Raw genomic sequence first — 23,887 nt, 5'->3', positions numbered from 1 at the left:
TCTCTTTAACAAGTGGTGCTGGGAAAACTGGTCAACCACTTGTAAAAGATGAAACTAGAACACTTACTAACACCATACACAAAAATAAACTCAAAATGGATTAAAGATCTAAACATAAGACCAGAAACTATAAAACTCCTAGAAGAGAACATAGGCAAAACACTCTGCGACATACATCACAGCAGGATCCTCTATGACCCACCTCCCAGAATATTGGAAATAAAAGCAAAAATAAACAAATGGGGCCTAATTAAAATTAAAAGCTCCTGCACAACAAAGGAAACTACAAGCAAAGTGAAAAGACAGCCTTCAGAATGGGAGCAAATTAAGCAACTGACAAACAACTAATCTCAAAAATATACAAGCAACTCCTACAGCTCAACTCCAGAAAAATAAATGACCCAATCAAAAAATGGGCCAAAGAACTAAATAGACATTTCTCCAAAGAAGACATACAGATGGCTAACAAACACATGAAAAGATTCTCAACATCACCCATTATCAGAGAAATGCAAATCAAAACCTTTATGAGGTACCATTTCATGCCAGTCAGAATGGCTGTGATGCAAAAGTCTACAAGCAATAAATTCTGGAGAGGGTGTGGAGAAAAGGGAACCCTCTTACACTATTGGTGGGAAGACAAACTAGTATAGCCACTATGGAGAACAGTGTGCAGATTCATTAAAAAACTGGAAATAGAACTGCCTTATGACCCAGCAATCCGACTGCTGGGCATAAACACCGAGGAAACCAGAATTGAAAGAGACACATGTACCCCAATGTTCATTGCAGCACTGTTTATAATAGCCAGGACATGGAAGTAACCTAGATCTCCATCAGCAGATGAATGGATAAGAAAGCTGTTGTACATATACACAATGAAGTATTACTCAGCCATTAAAAAGAATATATTTCAATCAGTTCTAATGAGGTGGATGAAACTGGAGCCTATTATACAGAGTGAAGTAAGCCAGAAAGAAAAACACAAATACAGTATACTAACGCATATGTATGGAATTTAGAAAGATGGTAACGGTAACCCTGTATGCGAGACAGCAAAAGAGACAGATGTATAGAACAGTCTTTTGGACTCTGTGGGAGAGGGAGAGGGTGGGATGATTTGGGACAATGGCATTGAAACATGTATAATATCATATAGGAAACAAATCGCCAGTCCAGGTTCAATGCAGGATAAAGGATGCCTGGGGCTGATGCACTGGGACAACCCAGAGGGATGGTACAGGGAGGGAGGTGGGAGGGGGGTTCAGGATTGGGAAGACCTATACTCTGTGACGGATTCATGTTGACGTATGGCAAAACCAATACAATATTGTAAAGTAATTAGCCACCAATTAAAATAAACCAATTTAAATTAAAAAGAAAAAGAAATTAAGGAGAAGATACTATTTAGGAAACACCCTTTTGCAGCAAACACAGAAGATGATTTTACACATGAACATCACCGAATAGTCAATATCAAAATAAGATTGATTGCATTCTTTGTAGCAGATGAAGACACTGTATACAGTCAGCAAAAACTAGACCTGGATCTGACTGGCTCAAAGCATCAGCTCTTATATCAAAATTCAGGTTTAAACTAAAGAAAGTGGGGGAAACCGCTAGGTCAGTTAGGTATGACCTAAATCAAATCCTCTATGATTATACAGTGGATGTGACAAATAGATTCAAGGGATCAGGTCTAGTAAACAGGGTGCCTAAAGAACTATGGACAGAGATTCATAATATTGTATGGGATGCAGCAAACAAAACCATCCCAAAGGGGGCAAAAAATGAAAGTAGACAAAGGGATTGTCTGAGAAAGCTTTACAAATAACTGAGGAAAGAAGAGAAGTGAAAAGCAAGGGAGAAAGGGAAAGGTATACTCAACTGAATACAGAGTTCCAAAGAATAGCAAGGAGAGATTAGAAGGTCGTCTTCAATGGACAATGCAAAGAAATAGAAGAAAACATCAGAAGGGGAAAGACTAGAAATGCTTCTTCAGTTGAATTGGAGATATCAAGGAACATTTCATTCAGAGACGGGCACAATAAAGGACAGAAAGGGTAAAGAACCAATACAAGCAGAATCGATCAAGGAGAGATGACAGGAATACACAGAATTGTACAAGAAAGATCTTAATGACCCAGATAACCACGATAGTGTGATCACTCACCCAGAGACAGACATTCTGGAGTGTGAAGTGGGCCAGAAGTGCTGCTGCCAATAAAGCTAGTGGAGGAGTTGGAATTCCAGCAGAACTATTTAAAATCCTAAAAGATGATGCAATTAAAGTGCTGCACTCAATATTTCAGCAAATTTGGAAAACCCAGCAGTGGTCACAGGACTGGAAAAGGTCAATCTTCATCCCAATTCCCAAAAAGGAAACTAAAAGGTGTTCAGACTACCAGGCAATTGCACTAATCTCCCTTACTAGTAAGGTTATGCTCAAAATCCTTCAAGCTTGGCTTCAGCATTATGTGAACCGAGAACTTTCAGATGTTCAAGCTGGATTTAGAAACGGCAGAGGAACCAGAGATTGAATTGCCAACATGCTCTGGATCACAGAGAAAGCAAAGAACCCCAGAAAAATATCTACCTTTGTATCATTGTTTACACTAAAGCCTTTGTGTGGATCACAACAAATTGTGGCAAACTCATAAAGAGATGGGAATACCATGCCATCTTCCCTGAGGAACAATAGCAACTATTTTCTTTGGGTTTCTAGCAGTTGCCTTATTGGGTTTCCCCATGCCAGGAAAATAGTGCATTCTATGCTGTTCCAACTCTAACTGTCATCTTTAATGTCAGTTCCTATGACAAATTTAATAACAATCATCTTTCCTTCCATACCAGCTCTTCATTCTCTCATATTTTTGTTAATTAATTTCAAATTAATAAGGAAACTTTTATCAAAACATTCAGACAATTAGACATCCTTCTCCCTCCAATCTTCTTTAATATCACTTTTATGAAACCATAAGATCCCCTTAGATTCCAAGCTGGAAGGAAGTGATTCTTTCTTTGACTCCATTATTGTTTATTTGCATGTTTCAGAACATTTGTCAATATCTGTCTTATAGTATTTGTGCAAAAATATTCTCTATCTTACTAAATTATCAACTGTCATAGGCCAAGTACTTCCCACTTCTTTTTTCCTAGTAGTCACTCAATCATATTAATAAATGGATGATTGAATATCTTTATCAAATGTGTTTAAGAGATGATTTAACTACATGCTTCATCCAGACCATGGGCTAATTATAATGCTAGTATTGGCAATAGACTGGTTTGTGAAAATTATAGAACCCTATATGACTATCTTTTTTTTGGAAATCAAGTTTCTCTCCAGACAATACTGGAATCAGCAATTATAAGCATTTTACAATGTAAAGAAATTTATTTCAAAGATGTTATTTTATTAAAGGTTTTGTTTGGTAAGCGGGGATGGGTTTGTAGCCAAATCAATTTAGGTCAAGACTCAAACTGAAAAATCTTTTTAAACCAAACTTTTCCTTTGGCTACCCTGGAATGGACTTTTCTTGTTCATCATCCTGAGCTCTATGTTAGAGTTCCTAGGAAACTGACTCAGAGATGGAGACTATTTTGCAGGGAATATACTAGGGAGTACTTTCCAAATAAGAGAAGAAACTGAGCAAAAAACAGAATTGAACTGCAATTCAGCCCCAATAAAGGTCTCAGCTGATCCAAAATTAATTCTTGAACAGGGATGTCACTGTACAGTTGTCCTGAACTGAAGCAAAGAGAAAAAGATTTTGTACATCTAGTCAGGTCATTGTTAAAGAATAGCACGACCTTAAGTGGAGGCACTCTTTTAAGCTGGAAGAAGTAACCCAGGAAAAATTCAACAGTCAAACCCCATGGCAGTGGAGGAAAACAGTGCCTAAAGCAGTGATCTGAGGCACACTGCTGCTGCTGCTGCTGCTGCTGCTAAGTCGATTCAGTCCTGTCAGACTCTGTGCGACCCCATAGATAGCAGCCCACCAGGCTCCCCTGTCCCTGGGATTCTCCAGGCGAGAACACTGGAATGGGTTGCCATTTCCTTCTCCAATGCATGAAAGTGAAAAGTGAAAGTGAAGTCACTCAGTCGTGTCCCAGTCTTCGAGACCCCATGGACTGCAGCCTACCAGGCTCCTCTATCCATGGGATTTTCCAGGCAAGAGTATTGGAGTGGAGTGCCATCGCCTTCTCTGGAGGCACACTGCAGCATCTACTAAATGAATTCCTCCCCACATGCATAAGCCCACTACCTAGCTCCAGTCTTACTCCTTTCAGATATTTGAAATGTGGGTTTATTTGCTTCTCTATCAAGTCCACAAGGGGAAAAAAAAATCCTCTTTTGTGTTTCACCACTTCAGTTCTCATGACTCACATTAAGTGAGAAATGGCTTTTATGATCTTAGATAAAACATCTTTTATCTAATAACAACCTTTGGAGTGGGGTGGTATAGATTATAACTAATACATTATATTTTTCCCCTACAAACAGAAAATTTTTCATAGACTAAATTTTCATTCATTCAAAAACTCTAAGCACAGTTTATTCCTTTGTATGTACATAACAAGCTAACTTGGAAAGATAAAGAATGAATCTTCAACCTGTACTCTTTCTTTGCATCTCATTGGGGGAAAGGAATCTGGCTATTTAAGATGGTTTCTGGGATAGCTATGACTCAGCAATGTAGGAGTCAGTGACTTTTGTATGAGTGACAAAGGCAAAATAATGAGATAACAGAAGCTCATTTCTGTGGAAATTTTTTTCCTGAATGCCTAAATATACATCTACTTTTGTATCATTAAAATATAGGATAAGAAATCCCAAATTAGTTTTTAGCAAAGAAAATTGTTGAGGAAAATTATATACTGAACTAGATAATGACTCCCAGTACCAAGCCTGTTCAGACAGTATGCATATTCAGCATTTCTAAGTGAAAGCAGTAAACTAAAGGATTGCCAAATGATTGCCTTTCAGAAAATACCAGACAAAAATGGGTCCAAAAATATCAAGACTCAAATTTAGGCAGTAGCTTCTCTTTTAAATACCCTACAAACATCGTCAGTTCAGTCACTCAGTCGTGTCTGACTCTTTGTGACCCCATGAACCGCAGCACGCCAGGCCTCTCTGTCCATCACCAACTCCCAGAGTTTACCCGAACTCATGTCCATTGAGTCGATGATGCCACCCAAACATCTCATCCTCTGTCATCCCCTTCTCTTCCTGCCCTCAATTTTCTCCAGTATCAGGATCTTTTCAAATGAGTCAGCTCTTTGCATCCGGTAGCCAAAGGATTGGAGTTTCAGCTTCAACATCAGTCCTTCCAATAAACACCCAGGACTGATCTCCTTTAGGATGGACTGGTTGGATCTCCTTGCAGTCCAAGGGACTCTCAAGAGTCTTCTCCAACACCACAGTTCAAAAGCATCAATTCTTTGGCACTCAGCTTTCTTTATAGTCCAACCCTCACATCTATACATGACTACTGGAAAAACCATAGCCTTTACTAGACAGACCTTTGTTGACATAGTAATGTCTCTGCTTTTCAAAATGCTGGATAGGTTGGTCATAACTTTCCTTCCAAGGAGTAAGCATCTTTTAATTTATGGCTGCAATCACCATCTAGTTTGAAGTAAAAAATGTCTTTAGTGGTGAGTTAGAAAAAATTTCAGTTTGTCACTTCAAAGGGCTGAGCTAAACCACTTGAGAGAAATTTACTCCCTGTTACCTGCACTGTTTCTATTTCTGTTTTCAAATTTATTGTGCCAATGTGTGTGTGTGTGTTTGTCTGTGTGTGTGTGTATTTCTCCAGCCTGAAGACTGATTTAATTGTGAATGTTTTAATGTATCATTCAGTACAAATGCGTAATCAGAGGTCTCTTAAGTAGGCTGAATCTACTCTTCTGTGGATATACTCAACCTTGCTTTTTCTTTGTGAGACACAGACTTTGCTTTTCTATTCCTTGATATCACATTGAACACCCAAGAGGAAATGTTTAGTCCCACCATCTGGCTCATATTGCTTAACAAGTCACAAATCACACTTTCTCCTTGATTCTCATTTAAGGTTAGAGATACCTAATATTTGTTGCATATATAGCAATTAATAGATCATGTTTGAACTCTTTGTCACAATAATATAAATTGCAATAATAAAATAAACTCTGAGTTTACTTAAAATTATTACTTACCTTTATAGTTCTATGTTGGCTCATGTTATAAAATGTATTCCGCAACTTCAGAGACAGGGTTAAAGGGAACATTTGTGTTTTATTTGCATACATGTGTGATTAGGGTAGTAACTCTTTGCACTATTAAATTTCAAAATATTATATATAGCTATGAATTCTAGGACACAAACAGGATTTACTCACTTCAGAAATAATTTATCATGTGATTTGCATTATCTTGATTCACTATTTTAAACTATTTAATATATAACCTGGGCATCAAAAGACCTTACAAGCCTTTAGGGAAAACAAGATTTCATTAGTATCACTTTCCTAATTTTGTTTTCCCATTTTTTTCTTACAACCAAATCTTGTCCTCCAAAAAATATGTATTCATCTGTACATGAGTCACCATACAAAGAATATTTGTTGCAAACCCCAGAGGTACCTTAAGTTGTAGTTATAAACCCATCTGTTCTGCCATTAATTATTTCCTGTCAAACTGTTGCACTCTGTTCTCCTTTGGACCAGATTCTAGTCCAATAAGCTGTCTCATAGCACTATAATTCATGATGGTCTTTGTTGAATGACACAGAAGCTCGTAGGTCCTGCCCTGTGAAGGCATATGAATACTTTGAGGGGTAAATTTCAGATGATTTATTTTGGTCATACTATTAAAATTCATGATGTTTGAGGCTTCCCAAGTAATATGAAATGTGAATATTTTTTTCAGAGTTAATCTCACTGGTGGTTGTGAGGGTGATTGAGGTAGTATTTCAATAGCAAGGTTGTTTGGGCATTGAAATGTTGAGCTTATTGAGATTATTTTAGTTTCCTTTCTTATTCTTTCTCTATCAAAGCAGGTGAAGAAGCATTTCTTGCTTTTAAATTTACTTATTTTAATTGGAAGCTGACTGCTTTACAACGTTGTGTTGGTTTCTGCCATATATCAACATTCAGCCACAGGTATATGACTTCCCTGTAGCTCATAAGGTAAAGAATCTGCTCACAATGCAGGAGACCAGGGTCCGATCCTTGGGTCAGGAAGATCCTCTGGAGAAGAGAATTACAACCCACTCCAGTATTCTTGCCTTGAGAATCCCATGGACAGAGGAGCCTGGCAGGCTACAGTCCATGGGGTCACAAAGAGTCAGACAGGACTGAGTGACTAAGCACAGACCTCCTTCTTGATCTTCCCTCCTGCCTGCTACCCCATCCCATTCCTCCAGGTTGTCACAGATCACTGGATTTTAGGTCCCTGAATTATATAGCAAATTCTCTCTGGTTATCTCTTTTACTGATGATAATGTATAGTTTCCAATGTTACTTTCTCAATTTGTCCCACCCTTGCCTTCCCCTACTGTTTTCACAAGTCTGTTCTCTATGTTAGGAAACAGAATTTCTATTGAAAAGTATTTCCTATGTGATACCTCTAGAAAACATTCATATGTTCTATAGCAATATTTGACTTCCTCACACTTTATTTCAGTTTAGTATTATTTTATTTTGAATTGTGTGGCTTATTGGGGTATCCTTCTCTAGGGGATCTTCCCAACCCAGGGATAGAACCCAGGTCTTCTGTATTGAATGTGGATTCTCTACCTTCTGAGCCACAAGGGAAGTCTATGCATGTGTACATGTGTATCTTAATATAGTGAGTAAATCTGAATAGAGATATGTAATGAAACATGATAAGAGAAAAGAAAGACAATGACAGTTACAAAAGTCTATTATAGCTATACATAATGTTATAATACTTTTTATATTATAAAACAAGAAAAGTTAATGTATCAGATTAACATTGTTTTCCTGAAGATTTATTTTTTCAAAGGAAAAATACCTGTAAAGAAAATATCATGTTAAAAGGCAAATTTTGATAGATTACTAAAAGATGATAAAATGTTTTGTAGTTTTAAAAAAGAAAATAAAAATGTATATAGGAGTGCTTGTTTTTTAATTCCACCTAAGCCTAAATCTGCTCACGTACAAACCTGGCTTGTTGATTGAGTTGTTTCATTAGCAGTATGAAATGAGACACATGAAACTCTTGGGAAAACAGTGAGATTTAGAAGCAAAGAGTAAATTCAAAGAGATGATTTGAAGGTTAGATGGTAAAAGTTAAGTGTCTCCAACTAATTAGGGCTGCTGGGACTATTATATGTTTACATGTTTAGTTTCTAGGTCAAATTAAGTTTAGTATCTTATTCTTTAACCAAGTGAAAAATAAAGTTAATAAATATTTTACAATGCAATCATTTTTCCTTGGTAATATGTCATCATTTATTATTTACTTTTTCCTTTCTTTTATTTGGCAAACAGAAAAACAGATGGTTAAAAATTAGAGTAATTTGAACTATTTAATTTGCATATTTTAAATTTCCATTTTAAGAAGTTTGTTTAATAAAGTTTAATAAGATGTATCACTTAAATGCCAACTGTACTTTTATGATTCTAATCTAATTAAATTAAATTGCCATCCATAAGTTCTTTGACATTCAAAAGTCTTTGATCAAACAAAAATAGGCTGTAAAATAACTAAAAGCAATATTGTCTTACCTAATGATTTGATATCCAGAGTTGACACTCTAACAAAATTACTGAACTGGTTATGATCAGTGAAAGTTGTTTTGATTCCACCACATGTCTATGTTATTTTTATGGGAATTGTACATTCCCAAATTCTTTGTGACTCTATTTCTTTGGTTTTTTTAACACTTAGTTGTTTCAATGAACAGACATACAAAAAAGGAAATAAAACACGAATATGCAGGTTAAATTATGTTAAAGCAAATACTCATGTGACAACTTTTCAGGTTACAATATAAAATATTATCAGAATTCCATGTTTTTTTCCTCTGTCCCTGACAGATCTCAAAACTTGCTCTACCTGATAGAGATAATCATTACTTTTTGGTAATAACTTTCTTCAGCTACCTAAATATGCATTCTATACAATGTCACTTTGGTACTGCATGTATGAAACCACCAACTCTCAATGCTGGCAAGGATATGGACAAACAAGATTTCCCATCCATCACTGGTGGGTATACAAAATGGTATGGCCACTTTGAAAGACAGTTTGGCAATTTCTTCAACTAAACAAATTCTTACCACGTGATTCAGCAATTTTGGCACTCGGTATTTACCCAGAGAAGTTGAAAACTTAGGTCTACTCAGAAACTTGCACATGGAAGTTTATAGTAGCTTTTTTCATAATTGCCAAAACTTGGAAGCAACCAAAATGTCTTCCAATACATGAACTGATAAACTGTGGTATATCAAGACAATATTATATATCACTAAAAAGAAATGAGCTATCGATCCATGAAAAGACATCCAAGAATCAAGTGCATATTACTAAGTGACAATTTTAAAGGCTAAAAACTATGTGATTTGAACTGTATAACATTCTGGAAAATGTACAGCTATGGAGACAATGAAAAGATCCATCCCTGCTAAGCATGTAGGTGAAGAAAGAGATAAATAGGTAAAGCATGCAGGATTTTAAGGAAGCAAAGATACTCTGCATGATATTTTAATTACAGTATGTCATTATTCATTTGTCCCAATCTATAGACTATATAACACCAAGAATGAACCCTAAGGTAAATTATGGACTTTGTGTAATTATGATATATCAATGTAGACTCATCTTTGGTAAAAAAAAAAAAAAAAAAGTACCATTCTAGTAAGAGATGTTGATAATGCAAAAGGCCATGCATGTGTGAGGACAAAGAGTAAATTTGAAATCTTTGCAATTTCCTCTCAATTTTGCTGTGAATCTGAAATTTCTACTGAAAAAGAAAGTTTTCTAAAACATATTTTGGTAAACAAAATATAATTTATGACCTTTAGTCTATATGAAGAATTCATTTGAAAAAAATAATACAGTCATTAACACAAATAAATGTGGAAAGGTAGTTACTAAGAGATACAAATTCTAAAACCACTAGAACAAAGACAGGAAATAAATGAAAATATTCAATTAGTTTCAGGGCTATTGAGACAACAATCTACTAAGAGAGTTGAGGTTTCTTAAGTAACCCAGAGGATCTATTTTATAAATTAAACTTCAAATAATTTATTTCACTCATGTAGAAAAAAAAAATTTGAACAACTGTACCCTATATTCTAAAGAAACTTTATTTCTTTTAGAAATTTACTTCATAGTGCTCCTGTAAATTTATTAGTGAAGTCAGAGGTACTTTCATGTAGCTCAAATATCCTCATCATGACTTCTATAAATGTTTGCTGCTTTGAATTTTTATTGTCAATATAACAGAAAGAACTCTTGTAAGTACCAAAGTCAATGTCGTCTCAAGGGAAAAGTCCAAAATTAGAAGAAAAAAATATGTCTTAAACTTACAAGATTTTTAATGCATTTTTGAAAGGCCAATGCTAGTTTAAGCTCATTTGCATTTTAAAAAGCTAGATTAGAAATACATCAGTCCATTGAATTTAAATCATTTCATTTTGCATCTGATAATTTTTCAAAATGACAGGTTTTCCTAGAGGGATAATCCTAGAATTTCAAAATCTTTCTTTTAATTTTCCTAAATTGTATTAATTAAAAATGCAGGAGGCATTCTCCAAAGTTCTTAACTTGTTAAATTATACTAGCAAAAGACACCAATTTGCTACTCTATATTAAATAATTTTATTTACCTTGTTTTGAATTTTATTCTTAATGAAATATTAATTTATTACATAAATTATCATTTAAACTCCATGATTATGGAACCACAGTGTAATGCTAATTTAGGCATCAAATATATGTTTTAAAAATGTGTAGAATTCTGTATTTAAAAATAAATATTTTATTTAAAAGAAACTCAGAATGTTGCAGCATTTATAGTACTAGATGAAGGCTTAACAAATCCTTTCAATTATATATTATCCTAATCTCTGTAACTTTGTAAGAACAATGTAAATTGATCAGTATTTTGCTGGTTGCAGAGGCAAAAAGTATAGACGTTTAAGAATGCATCTATTATGCTTGTCCCAAAATGTTAATAAGGGTTATTATACTACCAAATATATATGTGACACACTTGTTAGAAATTCTGAAAAAATTTACTTTGCCACTAGAATTTATATTCAGTTGTTTCTGCTGCTTCTTGAAATTGCCAAGCCTTGAGCTTTTTACAGTTTATTTTTACATATTATCTTTGCCACCTAACTCAGTTTAGATTCTCTTGATTCATTTTTATGATACTATTTAAATCATTCTTAAATTCTCACTGAACTTTGACTAATCTTACCTCTGGATTAATTCTTAATTTGTTTCCCTTTTCACCACCCTCAGACTGACAGGTGAAGGTACTAAACTCACTTCTGAAGACAGACACACCATTTTTATTTCCAACCATTATTAAGCACTCAGTGGCATGGTATGTCCGACTCTTTGTGACCCCATGGACTATAGACTGCCAGGCTACTCTGTCCATGGGATTTTCCAGGCAAGAATACTGAAGTGGGTTGCCATTTCCTTCTCCAGGAGATCTTCCCAACTTAGGGATCAAACCTGCATCTCTTGTGCCTCCTGCATTAGCAAATGGATTCTTTACCACTGAGCAACACTGTTACTCAAAAATCATCTCACTTAACTCCATTCAACTCAACTCTGTTATGTAATTTCCATTGTTCCTATTCTAAAATAGCCCCCCTCACCTAAAGCCTGAATTTCATTCTCGCTTTTTCATATTTCCAGACTAACTTGGTTACGTAGTTAAAAACAAGGATCAGATAAGATCAGATCAGTCGCTCAGTCGTGTCCGACTCTTCGCAACCCCATGAATCACAGCACGCAAGGCCTCCCTGTCCATCACCAACTCCCGGAGTTCACTCAGACTCATGTCCATCGAGACAGTGATGCCATCCAGCCATCTCATCCTCTGTCGTCCCCTTCTCCTCTTGCCCCCAATCCCTCCCAGCATCAGAGTCTTTTCCAATGAGTCAACTCTTCGCATGAGGTGGCCAAAGTACTGGAGTTTGAGCTTTGGCATCATTCCTTCCAAAGAAATCCCAGGGCTGATCTCCTTTAGAATGGACTGGTTGAATCTCCTTGCAGTCCAAGTGACTCTCAAGAGTCTTCTCCAACACCACCGTTCAAAAGAATCAATTCTTTGGCGCTCAGCCTTCTTCACAGTCCAACTCTGACATCCATACATGACCACAGGAAAAACCATAGCCTTGACTAGATGAACCTTTGTTGGCAAAGTAATGTCTCTGCTTTTGAATATGCTATCTAGGTTGGTCATAACTTTCCTTCCAAGGAGTAAGCGTCTTTTAATTTCATGGCTGCAGTCACCATCTGCAGTGATTTTGGAGCCCAGAAAAATAAAGTCTGACACTGTTTCCACTGTTTCCCCATCTATTTCCCATGAAGTGATGGGACCGGATGCTATGAATTTCGTTTTCTGAATGCTGAGCTTTAAGCCAACATTTTCACTCTCCACTTTCACCTTCATCAAGAGGCTTTTTAGTTCCTCTTCACTTTCTGCCGTAAGGGTGGTGTCATCTGCATATCTGAGGTTATTGATATTTCTCCCGGCAATCTTGATTCCAGCTTGTGTTTCTCCCAGTCCAGCCTTTCTCATGATGGACTCTGCATATAAGTTAAATAAGCAGGGTGACAATGTGCAGCCTTGGCGTATTCCTTTACCTATTTGGAACCAGTCTGTTGTTCCATATCCAGTTCTAACTGTTGCTTTCTGACCTGCATACAAATTTCTCAAGAGGCAGATCAGGTGGTCTGGTATTCCCATCTCTTTCAGAATTTTCCACAGTTTATTGTGATCCACACAGTCAAAGGCTTTGTAATAGTCAATAAAGCAGAAATAGATGTTTTTCTGGAACTCTCTTGCTTTTTCCATGATCCAGTGGATGATGGCAATTTGATCTCTGGTTCCTCTGCCTTTTCTAAAACCAGCTTGAACATCAGCAAGTTCATGGTTCATATATTGCTGAAGGCTGCCTGGAGAATTTTAAGCATTACTTTACTAGTGTGTGAGATGAGTGCAATTGTGCGGTAGTTTGAGCATTCTTTGGCATTGCCTTTCTTTGGGATTGGAATGAAAACTGACCTTTTACAGTCCTGTGGCCACTGCTGAGTTTTCCAAATTGGCTGACATATTGAGTGCAGCACTTTCACAGCATCATTTTTCAGGATTTGGAATAGCTCAACTGGAATTCCATCACCTCCACTAGCTTTGTTCATAGTGATGCTTTCTAAGGCCCACTTGACTTCATATTCCAGGATGTCTGGCTCCAGGTCAGTAATCACACCATCAAGAAACACCTGGAGTAACAGGCAAATTTGGCCTTGGAATATGGAATGAAGCAGGGCAAAGACTAATAGAGTTTTGCCAAAAAAATGAACTGGTCATAAAAAACACCCTCTTCCAACAACACAAGAGAAGACGCTATACATGGACATCACCAGATGGTCAACACCGAAATCAGATTGATTATATTCTTTGCAACCAAAGATGGAGAAGCTCTATACAGTTAGCAAAATCAAGACCAGGAGCTGACTGTGACTCACACCATGAACTCCTTATTGCCAAATTCAGACTTAAATTGAAGAAAGTAGGGAAAACCACTAGACCATTCAGGTATGACCTATATCAAATCCCTTATGCTTATACAGTAGAAGTGATTTAAGAGCCTAGATCTGATCGATAGAGTGCCTGATGAACTATGGAATGAGGTTCGTGACATTGTACAGGAGACAGGAATCAAGACCATCCCCATGGAAAAGAAATGCAAAAAAGCAAAATGGCTGTCTGGGGAGGACTTACAAATAGTTGTGAAAAGAAGAGAAGCGAAAAGCAAAGGAAAAAAGGAAAGATATAAGCATCTGAATGCAGAGTTCCAAAGAATAGCAAGAAGAGATAAGAATCAATGCTTCTTCAGCGATCAATGCAAAGAAATAGAGGAAAACAACAGAATGGGAAAGACTAGGGATCTCTTCAAGAAAATCAGAGATACCAAAGGAACATTTCATGCAAAGATGGGCTCGATAAAGGACAGAAATGGTATGGACCTAACAGAAGCAGAAGATATTAAGAAGAGATGGCAAGAATACACAGAAGAACTGTACAAAAAACAAGGAAGGAAATAACAAAAAATTTACCAGACTGGATTACTGTAAATGTTCCTGTTCAACTCTTAGTTGTGTCATCTATATTAGCATTATTCTCTGCTGTCTCCAAAGAAGAGATGGGCTCAAAATTTGGCCTAAGTTGATTATAAAACCTTCCACAGGAACATAGCACTTGATGAAAGCTTCAAATCTTCCAGAATTTGCCAGAATTTGGAGAGATCATTTAAGCATGGAGGCTTGAGAAAACCTAAATCATTCAAGAAATTAAACAGTGTATGTACATAGTGTATCATTTTGTGTAAGTATGTTTTATATCATTTTGTATGTGTGTGTGTGTGTGTGTTTGTGACCAGTGGATTGGAAAGGAAGTGAAGAGGGTCACTAATACTGGGGTAGCCGGGATGACAAAAGTTAGCTATCCAAGGTTACCTCAGAAAACTGGAATATTTTTTTATGGAAATTTTATTGAAATTCAGATATATTTATGAAGTTATTATTTTTTTTTTGGATTGGCCAAATATGAGAAGACAGAGAGAGGCTACAGTGTAGAATGAACTCGTTTCTTTGGCCTAGGTGAATATAATACAGAGAACACAAGAGGTGTGAGTTTTAAGAGAAAGATGATGACTTCAGTGATGAACACAGTGAATATGCAAAATCTCAAATGGCACACTGATTGAAAATAGGCTTCAAAGTTGACTCCACTTCTTCAGTTTGCATTTTCCTTTAGCAGAACACAGTCTGGTTTCCATTCCAACTATTTTACTGAAACCAGAAATGCTCTAAGTGTTAGTCGTTCAGTCGTGTCTGACTCTTTGCAACTCCTTGGACTGTAACCCACCAGGTTCCTTTGTCCATGGGGTTTTCCAGACAAGAATACTAGAGTGGGTTGCCACTACCTTTTTCAGGGGATCTTCCCAGCCCTGGGATTGAACCTCCGTCTCCTGCATTGTAGGAAGATTCTTTACAGTCTGAGCCACCAGGGAAATCCCAAAAAATAAAGCAAATAAAGCAAATCTCCAAAATAACATACATCAAAGCCAAAAAATCAAATCCCCAAAATAACATAAGCATGATCACAAGGATGGAAATAACCTAAATATACATTTTCAGGTTTGACAAAGGGTGACAAAGTAACAATATTTTAGAAGGAACATGATAAATATATTTCAACTTTGCTTAATTTATGAAATTAATCTACTTATTTAAATAACTGTGTAGAAATGATAGGAAATTGTTGCTGATGTTCTTGCCCAATTTTGGTCAGAAGGTGGTTTCAAAAACTAAGTTAAAACCCTAAAAGTCTTAAAAATTCAATAGCAAGAATTCTGTGATGATATGAAACTAAAACTTACTTTTCCATCACGTTTTAATGTTAAATTTATATTTTAAGCATAGTTGGAGAGAAGTGTAGTTTCAGCCTATACATCTATTTCATTTACATATTTTTTAACCTTTCATACTTTGGAATCTAATCAATACATTAGAGCAAAATAATTCATATCAAATTTTATTCATAAACAATAAAAACTGAATAAACTTATAGATTCATTGAGAGTTTACTGAGTATCAGTATGTTTTGATTTTATGAACTTGAACATATTACATAAACCAGGGAGTAAAAGCTCTTTGGGAATGAGTTGGATAGCATAAAGAGAAAAAATTATATTTTAAGTTTCTATATGGAATGTTTTGAACATGAATGTTTTGCTAAATATATGCTTTGAGAATGCACACTCAGTAGTTCAGTCATGTCTGAATCTTTGTGGTTTTATGGACTATAGTCCTTCAGGCCCCTCTGCTCAGGGAATTTTCCAGGCAAGAATGCTGGAGTGGGTTGCCATTTCCTACTCCAGTGTTTTGAGAGTATGTTTAAGTAAAGTGTATCTTTAATATACAAAACCTTGAAGAAAAGAACAATGATTTTAAACTTGGGGTATTCACTGTTATATGTTTAAGAACAGCAATTTTGTGAGAGCTTATTCATAGCTTAAGTTTAGAGTAGGATCAAAATAAACCCCGTTGAGTCTCATATATTTTAAAGCTGCAAAGCCTTTCTACATTAATTGAGTTTGTGACATTAAATATTTCTTTCATAGTTGCTATTAAAGATTAATGAATTCAAATTAATTGTGTTATATAGGATATTAGACTACTACCATGGTGTAACTAGCACAGAGGATATTGTTAAAATATTGATTGGCTTACCTGATATGTATCTTTTAATATTAGAAGAGAGAGCAGAGAATATCAATTCAGATTAACAAATACACAAGTTAAAGAAATTTATTAAAAGTCAAATGTGTGTTTCTAAATTGCTTTCTTTTTTTATTGGTACACCAGAATAAGGCAGCTCAGTGAGACTTAAAAATAAGACAATCTGTCAAAACTAAGAGTTTTATTGCTATAAGTTTACAAAGTATTTTAACCTAAATTATTTCAGGTAATTGTCCCAACTCTTTCTATTTTCCTTATTTGCAATTCTACCCTTATCCTATCAGATAATCTCATTTGAAGAATTATGAAGATTTAAAGGAACTACTAACTTGTCTGTTCATAATTTTGAATTATTTTGAGATGCTAACTTAAAAATGGTAAACTGATTCCTATTAAGTTACTCTGATATATATTCTTCATATATCTAATATATATATTCTTCAAGTTAATACAGATGAACCAGTTATCTAGTATGTTTAATCAATCAAATCATCAAGCAAGTCAATTTAGAAAAGAAAGACTAAAAATACATTTCCAAAAATAATTGTGTTTTTACTCAGCTGAGATTTCCTGGATAATAATCTTAGTCTCTATTTTACTATTATTTTTAGCCTTTAAATTTCTGATTGGCTCTATGCATAAGATAAATCTAACAGATAGCTGCCAGTGGCCATATTCATAATACCTCTGTAGATTGCCTTCAATATGCTATGCCTCTTTTGCCTGTTTCAGTGGTACTGTATTGACAAATTGTCTTGAACTCAAGGGCATTAATTTGCATAATAATTTGCATAAAGGGTTTAATCAAAAATAAAATCAATTCTGAAGTCCATTTGCATCTTCATGATAAATTAGAAAAATTGCATGGTAGATGCACACCCCAACAATTAGAACTGGCATTTGGTCAGCATTTTTTTCAGTTTATTTTCCCAGAGGATAATTACCATGACCCAGGAAAAGGGGACAGTAGTTTAAGTCCCCAAAAGAGTCATTAAAACCTTAAAAACCTTGCAATTAAACATCACTAACAAATAGAAACAAAATTGCAAAATTATGTTATTAACTTTTCTGTAAAAATAATAAAACAGCTTTTATTCAAATATATATATATAGTTTAATGCTTTATTTATAGGAAATATCTATGTATTTATCTATCTGTTTCTTTATTTATACAGATATGGCATTCTAGGATATACAAGACATAATTTTAAAAATAGTCATTGCCATGATTATCCTTAAGTTAAAAAGATATCAATACAGCAGTTAATGATACCTCCAGTTTATGAACTACATTTACCTGTATGCTTAAAATATCCATTATAAAATATCCATTTTCTCAATTTGAATTTACATGTCAAAACTCTGAACTCTCTACTGTTTTCTGTTACCTGGTGATAGGATACACTCAAATATACACTACTAAAATAATCTGAAATCAGTCTCCTTTAACATAGTAAAGGTACATTTACTGCAAAATTTCTTATCCGCTAAATGAGACTATCGAATATTCACTCCCTCATTTGTCACATATAAAATTTGAAAACATTCATAAATATCAATATGTAATAATTTCTTTAGGCGGGATATTTTATAAAATCATCTTCCTAGGGTAACTTTCTGCTCTTGATATCCCATTTCTTTACTAGTTCTGTCATTAAACTACTCACTTTTTATTGACAATGGGTTATGCCCTGTGATTAAACAAAGATTTTGTTGGCCTAAGCAATTTTACTAATAATTCAGTAAATACAGAAAGAATTTTTCATCATTTACCTTATACATTCATATTCTTAAGAACAACTTTTAATGCAGCCACATGTCTGAAATCATAATTCCCCTGGCCTGGAGATGCATAAATATCAAATAGAATAGAATATCAGATAAAATGTAATTAAAATATGTGATAATGTATGAATACTAACATTTTAAATTTAGTCAAGTGAATACTAAAATATTTTAAATTACCATTTTGAGGATTAACACCTCTGTTATAGTCTTGAACAATAGTTACCTGTTTAAAAAAAGTCTAGTAAAAAGTGTTTCATGAAATACACTAAATAATGGTCATAATTTTTGGTTAAATTATCTACTTATGATGTACTCAGTGGTATTTTGAATGACTTATTATCTAACATTTTGTATGACAGTAAAAAAATCAGATTAGAACATGCTATGAAAATGATGAAAACAGTGAAGAATAAGAGAAAATTTAAGAGAAAATACTCTGGAGACAGTTTAGATTTAAATAACAGATCAGACAAGTACCAGCCAAGTAATCTCGGGAAGTTTAATCTCTCTACTCTTTAATTATTTGTCCTTGTAATCTTCATGTGTAAAAAGAGAAATAATTAATTTATGCATACCTACTTTACAGGGTTATTGTGAGACTTAAATGAGTTAATAGATCTGAAGCATTTAGAAAACTGTCTAAAAAGGTTTAAACACTGTGTTTAGTGTTTGTTGTAAGGATAATAACCACTTGTTGATTAGTGGAAAGAACCTCAGAGCAAAAATCAGGAGCCTAGTTTCCAGGCTTAGTTCTGCCTCTAAATGAGACATACTTATGAAGCCATAGAAAAACACTGTTTGTACTTTGATTCTTTTGTCTTTTGAGTGAAAGTTTTGAAATAGATTTTACATTTTTTGAAATAGATTTATATTCAGTTCAGTCGCTGAGTCTTGTCCAACTGTTTGCAGCCTCATGGACTGCAGCACGCCGGGCATCCCTGCATATCACCAACTTCCGGAATTTACTCAAACTCATGTCCATTGAGTGGGTGATGCCATCCAACCATCTCAGCCTCTGTCATCCCCTTCTCCTCCCACCTTTAATCTTTCTCAACATCAGGGACATTTCAAATGAGTCACCTTTTTGCATTAGGTGACCAAAGTATTGGAGTTTCAGCTTCAGAATCAGTCCTTCCAGTGAATATTCAGGACTGATTTCCTTTAGGATGGACTGATTCAATCTCCTTGCAGTCCAAGGACTCTCAAGAGTCTTCTCCAACACCACAGTTCAGAAACATCAATTCTTTGGCACTCAGCTTTCTTTATAGTCCAACTCTCACATCCATACATGACTACTGGAAAAACCATAGCCTTGACTAGACAAAACTTTGCTGGCATAGTAATGTCTCTGCTTTTTAATATGCTTGCTAGGTTGGTCATAACTTTTCTTCCAAGGAGTAAGCGTCTTTTAATTTCATGGCTGCAGTCACCATCTGCAGTGATTTTGGAGCCCCCCCCGCCAACCTTCCCCGCCAAAAAAAATAAAGTCTGTCACTCTATTAATAGTAGTATTACTGTATTACTATTATGTATTACTATATTCCTAGCAGCAAATTAGTTGACCCATGTTTGTGCTGGTAGTCTGCTAGTATGTGGTTAAATAAAACTAGCCAAGATGATTAATTTTACATGCTATTTCCATCATTATATAGTGTTTATTTTGTGTCTTTATTGTTAAAATATTAATATTTTACTCATTTCTTTTCCAAGACTGCCAATATACAGAAGTAAATGATAATGAAATGTGTATATCCTATACTGAGAATAAAGATATTTGCAACTATAAACCATTTGTTGTGTGTGCATGCTAAGTTGCATTAGTTGTGTCTGACTCTTTGCAACCCTATGGACTGTAGCCTGCCAGGTTCCTCTGTTCATGGGATTTTCCAAGAAAGTACACTGGAGAGGGTTGTCATTTCCTCCTCCAGGGTATCATCCTGACACACAGATTGATCCTGTATGTCTTGTGTCTCCTGCATTGCAGGTGGATTCTTTGCCATTTGAGCCACTGAGGAAGCACCATATGCCATGGCATTTCTTTTGAAAAAAAAAAAAAAAACTAGAAAACTCAATCAAAAGAGTTGTTAGTGACTCATTAATTATTTTTATTTTGTTCTGTTTTGGGAACAAATTACACAAATGGTCTAACAATTATCAAAGCCCTGTGACCTACTTAAAGTTGTAGGTATAGGACATGAGAATATTATTGTCATTCAGTCACCATGTCATGTCCGACTCTTTGCAACCCCATGAATTGCAGCACACCAGGCTTCCCTGTCCTTCAGTATCTCCTGGAGTTTGCTCAGCTTCATGTCCATTGAGTTGGTTATGCTATATAACCATCTCATCCTCTGTTGTTCCTTGTCCTTTTGCTTTCAATCTTTCCAGCATCTGAGTCTTTTCCAATGAGTTGGCACTTCATACCAGGGGGCCAAAGTATAGGATCTTCAGTTTCAGCATCAGTCCTTCCAATGAATAGTCAGGACTGATTTCCTTTAGGATTGACTGGTTTGATCTTCCTGGAGTCCAAGGGACTCTGAAGAGTCTTCTCCATCACAATTCAAAAGCATCCGTTCTTTGGTACTTAGCCTTCTTTTTGGTCTGTGTCTCATATCCAACATAACTACTGGAAAACCCATAGCTTTGACTATCTGAACCTTTGTCAGCAAAGTGATGTCTCTGCCTAGGTTTAATACTCAGTCACAGCTTTCCTTTCAAGGAGCAAGCAGCTTTTAATCCCATGGCTTTAGTCACTGTCAGCAGTGATTTTGGAGCCCAAGAAAATAAAATCTGTCACTGTTTTTGCTTTTCCCCCTTCTATCTGCCATGAAATGAAGGGACTGGAAGCCATGATCTTAGTTTTTATAATATTGAGTTTTAAGACTGCTTTTTCACCTCACCCAAATAAGCCACTTAGGCACAATGGTTATTTTGAACTAAAGACTAATGAGAAACAGGACACCCTAAAAAGCTCTCTACCTTTCCTCCATTTGCCTAAAAACAGGAGACTCTTATCAGTTTGGATAAGAGGACTTGCACTGAGAGGACTATACATAACAAATCTTACTAAAGCAACTCCTATCTTCCGTTAGTTTTCCCCATATGTTTGCCCCCTCAGATTGCTACCTTAAAGGCTTAATCTTTTTCTTTGCCTTTTCACTTTATCACGGGCTGCATTGTTCTTTGTTAAGATGCCATATAAATCCAAATTCTAAACACCTCTGAGTTATCGCTGAGTTTCTCCTGTATATACATGCTCTGCGTGTGTTAACAAATTCTGTTAATAAATTAACAATAAATTGTTAATCTGTCTTTTGTCAGTATAAATATCAGGTCCCCAGAAGGAAAACAAGGAGCATTAGAGGAAAAGCTTTTTCTTCCCCTACATAGGCTTAGCTTTTTTATTAAGTTATGGGAAATCAACTCTTTTATAAAAAATACTGTACAATTCCAAATTTTGAAATTGATTCTTGAAATGCATCTAGTGTTGTCTCTAAATATAGTTGGCATGCAAATGTTCTTTCACATGTAAGTACTGCTTTTCTCTGAAGAACAACTAGCCTAGTGTCTTAAACTCAGGTGTGGAGTTTCTGAACAGATTGCCATTTTCAATGCATCTATAATCTTGTTCTTTGTCATGTAGCCTGTCTGATCAGAAAATTTCTGTAATTCTACATTATGCAAGAGATGGAAGCCTTTCCTGCTAGAAATTTTCTATAAAATAAATGTCAGGAATCTTCTGAAGCTAATAAAAAGTTTTAGATCTAAAACACATTCAAGCTAGGAAGTTTAAAATGATAGGGCTGTCAGAACAAGCCTCAGGGACTATAGAACTACTTTGTAATAACAGTGAATATCTCATAGTGACAGGGAAATAAGTGAAGACATTTGTTGTAGTAGAATGAGCAGAAGATTGGAATCAGGGAGGCCTAGATTGGAATTCTTACCACTAATAATCAGCCTTGGAAAATTGTCTGATTTCTCTGAGCTTAATCACTTTTTCTACCTTCAAAAAGTGGATTCAGTAATTGACCCTAATGACCTAGTGCATGACAACATAAATGAACGTCCTGGCAGTAGTCAAGAAACATTAGTTTCATTCATGTTGACCTTCCTAAGGAATCCTGTTCTTTAGTGTGTTAGCCATAGTTTGGTGTCTGATACTGTACATTAAACATCTAGCTATGCCTCTCTATCACTTCTGTACAAAAAGAAAGTAACTGATTATGAGATCTGATGAATTTTCCAAGATGAACACTGTATGAATTACAAATTGGCCAGAATTGTTTAGTAAGTTATTCACAGCATCAAAATAAAAGAAAAATGTTGAGTGAGTTCCCAAATACTTTGAGTCAAGTCTACTTTAATTTTATCACCTAAACAGATCATATATCTGATACAAAAAAAAAATACACTCTACTAGAATCAAATGGATTACAGCTCTATGTTTTGTTGTATGTGAAAATTGAAAGTTTAATATGCAATCATTAGGATAAATCTACTAGTAAGTTTGCTTCACTTGACTACTCCTATCACATCCCAGAAGCAAATCTGACAACTAATTTATAGAATTATAATTAGTTTTTCTCTTAATGTTATAGGAAATCTTTAAAAAGTAAAAGAAAAGTAAAAATCACTAACTAAATTTTATCTAGAGCTACTTTTATCTTTAGTTTATGGTTGTTTATAGAAAACTACAACTACCTCAAACCAGGTTGAATTAATCAGTAAATCACCTGTAAATATGTTAGGTATCAAAATGAGAAAGAGCTACCAATTAATTCTAAATATCTCATATTTTCCAATTTACTCAAAGACAAATGATTTTTCTATTATTGTCTTATATTAAGAACAACTTGCCAAGAGAACAGAGCATAAATAGAAGTCTGGTTTGTCTCTGGTTTCACAGAGAATTTGATTCTAAAAGAGTATTCACTCATTTACCTAAATTCTTTTTTCTTCATAGTATTCATTCATTTACCTAAATACTTTTTTCCTCATAGTGAAGTCAATGTAAACATTTGACTTTCAAATATTGTTAATAATATTTAGAACTTCTTTGACATCACTAGTACTGAAATCAGCTTATCTATAAAAAATATAGGCTTAGCTGTATGCAGCTAGTGTATGGGACGGACTAACTAACAAATATGCCCATTACATTTGAGAGAAAAAATTAAATGGAAGATAGCTTAGATTAGTATTCATTTTATTGTGTATTTTTCCCTCTGCTATTACTAGGCACTGAGAAATCTCTATTGAAACATGAGTTACAGTAATAATATTCATTTATAAAGGAAACAAGAAGTACAAGCATTATGGCTAACAAGAGGAGAATAAAGGAATACTTCATTGAATATGTTTTGTAAAACAACAATCCTGAAGGGTCCCAAGCAATATTTTATGAACAATAAAAACAAAAATGAAACCCTTAAACAAATATAATACCTAACTTTATTTGGCCAGATTTTTCCAGAAGTATTTGGGGTAATATGGGCATTTCATTGAATTTATTTTCATGGTATATTTAAGAAATGCAGATATTAAAAAAAAAAACTGCTTTAGCATTAATAAGAATTGCCTGATTCAGTG

This window comes from Bos grunniens, chromosome 6, assembly GCF_055505025.1.
Source record: "Bos grunniens cultivar Pamir isolate PY7600 chromosome 6, Bosgru_T2T1.0, whole genome shotgun sequence".
Taxonomy (NCBI): domain Eukaryota; kingdom Metazoa; phylum Chordata; class Mammalia; order Artiodactyla; family Bovidae; genus Bos; species Bos grunniens.
The sequence above is the reverse complement of the archived record's forward strand: the minus strand, read 5'-3'. Positions refer to the sequence as shown.